Source organism: Triticum aestivum, chromosome 2D (assembly GCF_018294505.1).
Source record: "Triticum aestivum cultivar Chinese Spring chromosome 2D, IWGSC CS RefSeq v2.1, whole genome shotgun sequence".
Classification (NCBI taxonomy): domain Eukaryota; kingdom Viridiplantae; phylum Streptophyta; class Magnoliopsida; order Poales; family Poaceae; genus Triticum; species Triticum aestivum.
Genome location: NC_057799.1, coordinates 505805665 through 505811023, shown reverse-complemented (window position 1 = coordinate 505811023; position 5359 = coordinate 505805665).

The following is a 5359-nucleotide window of genomic DNA, read 5'->3' as shown; positions in this document are numbered from 1 at the left end:
TTTATTTGTCTTGATGACATCCATGATGCTCAACTAACAAGATAAACCAAAATTAAGCCGGCAAGTGAAACCCGGCAGTACATACTTTGACATGATCAAAGCAAGTTTGTGGTAAAATATAAAAACTTAAGGGCTTCCGGTTCGAATACGACCAGAAACTCGGTCCAAAGGGGTTAAGCTAAGATTCGGATACGATCATATAGCCCCCAGTGGGTTTGGCGATGCCAATCAAGAGGGTATCGACAGCTATGTTCTCTTTGGTTCGAATACGACCCATGTTTGAACAGGAAGCCCCCAAGTGATTCTGAAAATTTGTTTAACGACGCTGATTCGAATACGATCCACGTCGGTTCTCAGAGGGGTTACACTATGATTCAAATATGACCAGAGGCAACTTCCCAATGAGCTCGGCACTTTGCCAATCAAATGGGTATCGACAGCTATGTTCTCTTTGGTTCGAATACGACCCATGTGTGAACAGGAAGCCCCCAAGCGACTTTACTGCTTACAGCTAGATTCGAAGATGATCATAAGCCGGATCTTCTGTAAGTCAGCATGTAACAACACACATTTTTGGAAGAGAGCAAAGGACACAGGTCCTGCTTTATTGCTTTATCATAATATATACATGGCTGAGATAAATATGTACATCACAAGAGTCGGAAGCTCAAGTGTAGTAAGGCCGAAGCTGAGCTATGTTCCACGGCCGACGGGTCTCCTCCTCAGATTTACGTGAGTCCTTATGCTCCCGGATATCAATGAGGTAATATGACCCGTTGTGCAAGTTCTTACTGACCACAAAAGGCCCTTCCCAAGGTGGGGATAATTTGTGTGCATCTGTTTGATCCTGGATGAGCCGGAGCACCAGGTCGCCCTCCTGGAAGACCCGGGATTTGACCCGGCGGCTATGATAACGGCGCAGGTCTTGTTGGTAAATCGCTGAACGGGCGGCTGCCACATCACGCTGTTCGTCCAGCAAGTCCAGAGCATCTCGGCGCGCCTGTTCATTATCCGTCTCAACATAAGCCGCCACACGAGATGAATCATGACGGATGTCGCTGGGGAGAACTGCTTCTGCTCCATAAACCATGAAGAAAGGCGTGAAGCCTGTAGACCTGTTAGGAGTAGTGTTGATGCTCCATAAAACGGAGGGCAACTCCTCCACCCAACAACCTGGCGTCCGTTGCAAAGGGACCAAGAGCCGGGGTTTAATGCCCTTCAGAATCTCCTGGTTAGCTCTCTCAGCTTGACCATTGGATTGGGGGTGTGCCACTGAAGAGACATCAAGCCGGATATGCTCTCTTTGACAAAACTCCTCCATAGCGCCTTTGGACAGATTAGTGCCGTTGTCTGTTATGATGCTGTGTGGAAAGCCGAAGCGGAAGATCACCTTTTTCATAAATTGAACCGCCGTGGTTGCATCGCACTTGCTAACTGGCTCAGCTTCCACCCACTTCGTGAATTTGTCCACTGCCACCAAGAGGTGGGTCTTCTTATCCTTGGACCGTTTAAAAGGCCCGACCATATCAAGCCCCCAGACCGCAAAGGGCCAAGTGATCGGGATCATCCTCAATTCCTGAGCCGGCACATGAGCCCGTCGGGAGAACCTTTGGCAGCCATCACATTTACTGACCAAGTCCTCTGCATCAGCGTGAGCCGTCAGCCAATAAAAACCATGACGGAAAGCCTTGGCCACAAGAGATTTTGAACCGGCATGATGGCCACAATCCCCTTCATGGATCTCGCGCAAGATCTCTTGACCTTCCTCAGGGGAGATACAACGCTGGAATGCCCCTGAAACACTGCGATGATGCAACTCGCCATCGATAACAATCATTGACTTAGCCCGCCGGGTTATTTGCCTGGCCAGAATTTCATCCTCAGGCACCTCTCCCCGGGTTATATAAGCCAGATATGGCATTGTCCAGTCTGGTGTGATATGAAGAGCCGCCACCAGTCGTGCCTCCGGGTCAGGGATAGCCAAGTCCTCCTCTGTAGGCAACTTAACCGAAGGGTTATATAGGACATCCAGGAAAGTGTTAGGCGGCACCGGCTTTCGCTGAGAGCCGAGCCGGCTTAAAGCATCAGCCGCCTCATTCTTCCTGCGGTCAATGTGCTCCACTTGATATCCCTGAAAGTGCCCGGCAATGGCATCAACCTTGCGGCGGTAAGCCGCCATTAGATCCTTAGAATCCCAGGTGCCTGATACTTGTTGAGCCACCAAGTCTGAGTCACCAAAACACCTCAGCCGGCTTAAGCTCATCTCCTTAGCCACCCGAAGACCGTGGAGCAAAGCCTCGTACTCAGCCGCATTATTAGTGCAAGGAAACATCAACCGTAGCACATAATGGAACTTGTCACCTTTAGGGGAAGCCAAGACCACACCAGCCCCCGAGCCCTCCAGCTGCCTGGACCCATCAAAGTGAATAGTCCAATAAGTGTTATCCGGCTTTTGCTCGGGTACTTGTGACTCTGTCCAATCATTGATGAAATCTATCAAGGCCTGAGACTTAACAGCAGTGCGTGGCACATATTTGAGGTCATGAGGTCCAAGTTCTATAGCCCACTTAGCAATTCTCCCTGTAGCCTCTCTGTTCTGGATAATATCACCGAGAGGGGCGGAACTGACCACAGTGATGGGATGACCTTGAAAGTAATGCTTAAGCTTCCGGCTCGCCATAAATACCCCATATACGAGCTTCTGCCAATGCGGATACCGCTGCTTGGACTCAATGAGCACCTCACTGACATAATAAACCGGCCGCTGAACCGGATGTTCCTTACCTGCCTCCTTGCGCTCCACCACAATAGCCACGCTGACAGCTCGTGCGTTTGCCGCTACATACAGTAGCAAGGGCTCCTTATCAACCGGAGCAGCAAGGACAGGGGGCTCTGCCAGTTGCTTTTTCAAATCCTCGAAGGCGGTATTAGCTGCATCATTCCAGACAAAGTTATCAGTTTTCTTCATCAATTGATATAAGGGCATAGCCTTCTCACCCAAACGGCTTATAAACCGGCTTAACGCAGCGATGCGACCCTTCAAACGCTGAACGTCATTTATACATGCCGGCTGAGCTAGAGAAGTGATAGGTTTGATCTTCTCTGGGTTAGCCTCAATGCCCCTGTCAGAAACCAAGAAGCCCAATAGTTTGCCTACAGGAACACCAAAAACACATTTGGCCGGGTTAAGCATCATCTTATAGACCCGGAGATTGTCGAAGGTTTCCCTTAAGTCATCTATCAGGGTTTCCTCCTTGATGGATTTAACCACAATGTCGTCCACGTAAGCGTGAACATTGCGCCCGATCTGCTTATGAAGGCAATTCTGCACACAACGCTGGTAAGTCGCCTGTGCACACTTGAGTCCAAAGGGCATAGACACATAGCAGAAGGCTCCAAAGGGAGTGATGAACGCCGTCTTCTCCTGGTCCTTAACTGCCATCTTAATCTGATGATACCCGGAATAAGCATCCAAGAAACTTAAGCGTGCACAACCTGCCGTGGCGTCAATGATTTGATCGATACGGGGGAGAGCAAAAGGATCAGCCGGACACGCCTTGTTCAAGTCCGTGTAGTCCACACACATCCGCCAGGTGCCGTTCTTTTTAAGTACGAGCACCGGGTTAGCCAACCACTCTGGGTGAAAAACCTCAACAATGAACCCGGCCGCCAAAAGCCGGGCCACTTCTTCACCAATAGCCTTCCGCCTCTCTTCGTTAAACCGTCGAAGGAACTGTCTGACCGGCTTAAATTTTGGATCCACATTGAGAGTGTGCTCAGCGAGTTCTCTAGGTACACCTGGCATGTCAGAAGGTTTCCATGCAAAGATGTCCCTATTCTCACGGATGAACTCGATGAGCGCGCCTTCCTATTTCGGGTCCAGATTTGCACTGATGCTGAACTGCTGAGACGAGTCACCTGGAACAAAATCAACAAGTTTAGTCTCATCGGCCGATTTAAACTTCATTGCTTGTTCATTCTCCGTGGTTGGCTTTTTCAGAGAGGTCATATCTGTTGGGTCAACATTGTCTTTATAAAATTTCAACTCTTCTGTGGCACAAACAGACTCTGCATAAGCCGCGTCACCTTCCTCACACTCCAGAGCCACCTTCCGGCTGCCGTGAACTGTAATGGTCCCATTGTGACCCGGCATCTTGAGCTGTAAGTACACATAGCACGGCCGTGCCATGAACTTGGCGTAAGCCGGCCGTCCGAATATAGCATGGTATGGACTTCTTATCTTGACCACCTCAAAGGTCAACTTCTCCACCCTGTAGTTGTTCTCATCACCAAAAGCCACTTCCAATTCGATCTTGCCGACTGGATAAGCCGACTTACCGGGTACCACACCATGGAAGATAGTATTTGACTGGCTGAGGTTCTTATCAACTAGCCCCATACGACGGAAAGTCTCATAATAGAGGGTGTTGATACTGCTGCCTCCATCCATGAGTACCTTTGTGAATTTATAGCCTCCCACCTGAGGAGCCACTACTAAGGCCAGGTGGCCCGGGTTATCCACCCGGGGAGGGTGATCCTCCCTACTCCACACTATGGGCTGCTCCGACCACTGTAAGTAGCATGGAACCGCCGGCTCAACAGAATTAACAGCCCTCTTGTGAAGCTTCTCGTCTCGTTTGCACAAACTAGTGGTGAACACGTGATACTGTCCACCGCTAAGTTGCTTCGGGTTGGTCTGATAACCCCCCTGTTGCTGTTGATGACCCTGACCAGACTGTTGATTGAAGCCCCCTTGACCGTTCTGAGGACCGGAATTTGACCCGCCACCCGGGCCATGAGAGCCGCCAGCGCCGGAGCCGCCTGCGCCTGGGCCGCCGCCCGGGCCATTGTAGTTTTTAAAGGCCTTCATGATAGCACAATCCTTCCATAGATGAGTCGCTGGCTTCTCTCTAGAGCCGTGTCTCGGACAAGGTTCATTCAACAGCTGCTCCAGAGAAGGTCCTGACCCGCCGCCTCGGGGAGGGGGCCTCCCCTTGCGTCGCTGGTTGTTGCCTTGGGTGTTGGCTACGAACTCCAGGCTGCCATCGGCCTTGCGCTTGCCTCCTCCTTGATTCCCCGGGTTAAACTGAGGGCTCTTTCCATTGCCGTTCTTCTTTCCCTTCCCTGTCCTTTCATCATCTGAAGGGGGATCCTTGGTACCATCGGAATCAGCGTATTTGACAAGAGCCGCCATTAGTGTACCCATATCCGTGCAGTCACGTTTAAGCCGCCCAAGCTTCATCTTTAGGGGCACAAAACGACAATTCTGTTCTAACATCAAGACTGCAGAGCCGGCGTCCATCTTATCTGATGAATGTATGATCTCCTTGACCCGGCGAACCCAATGGGTCGTGGACTC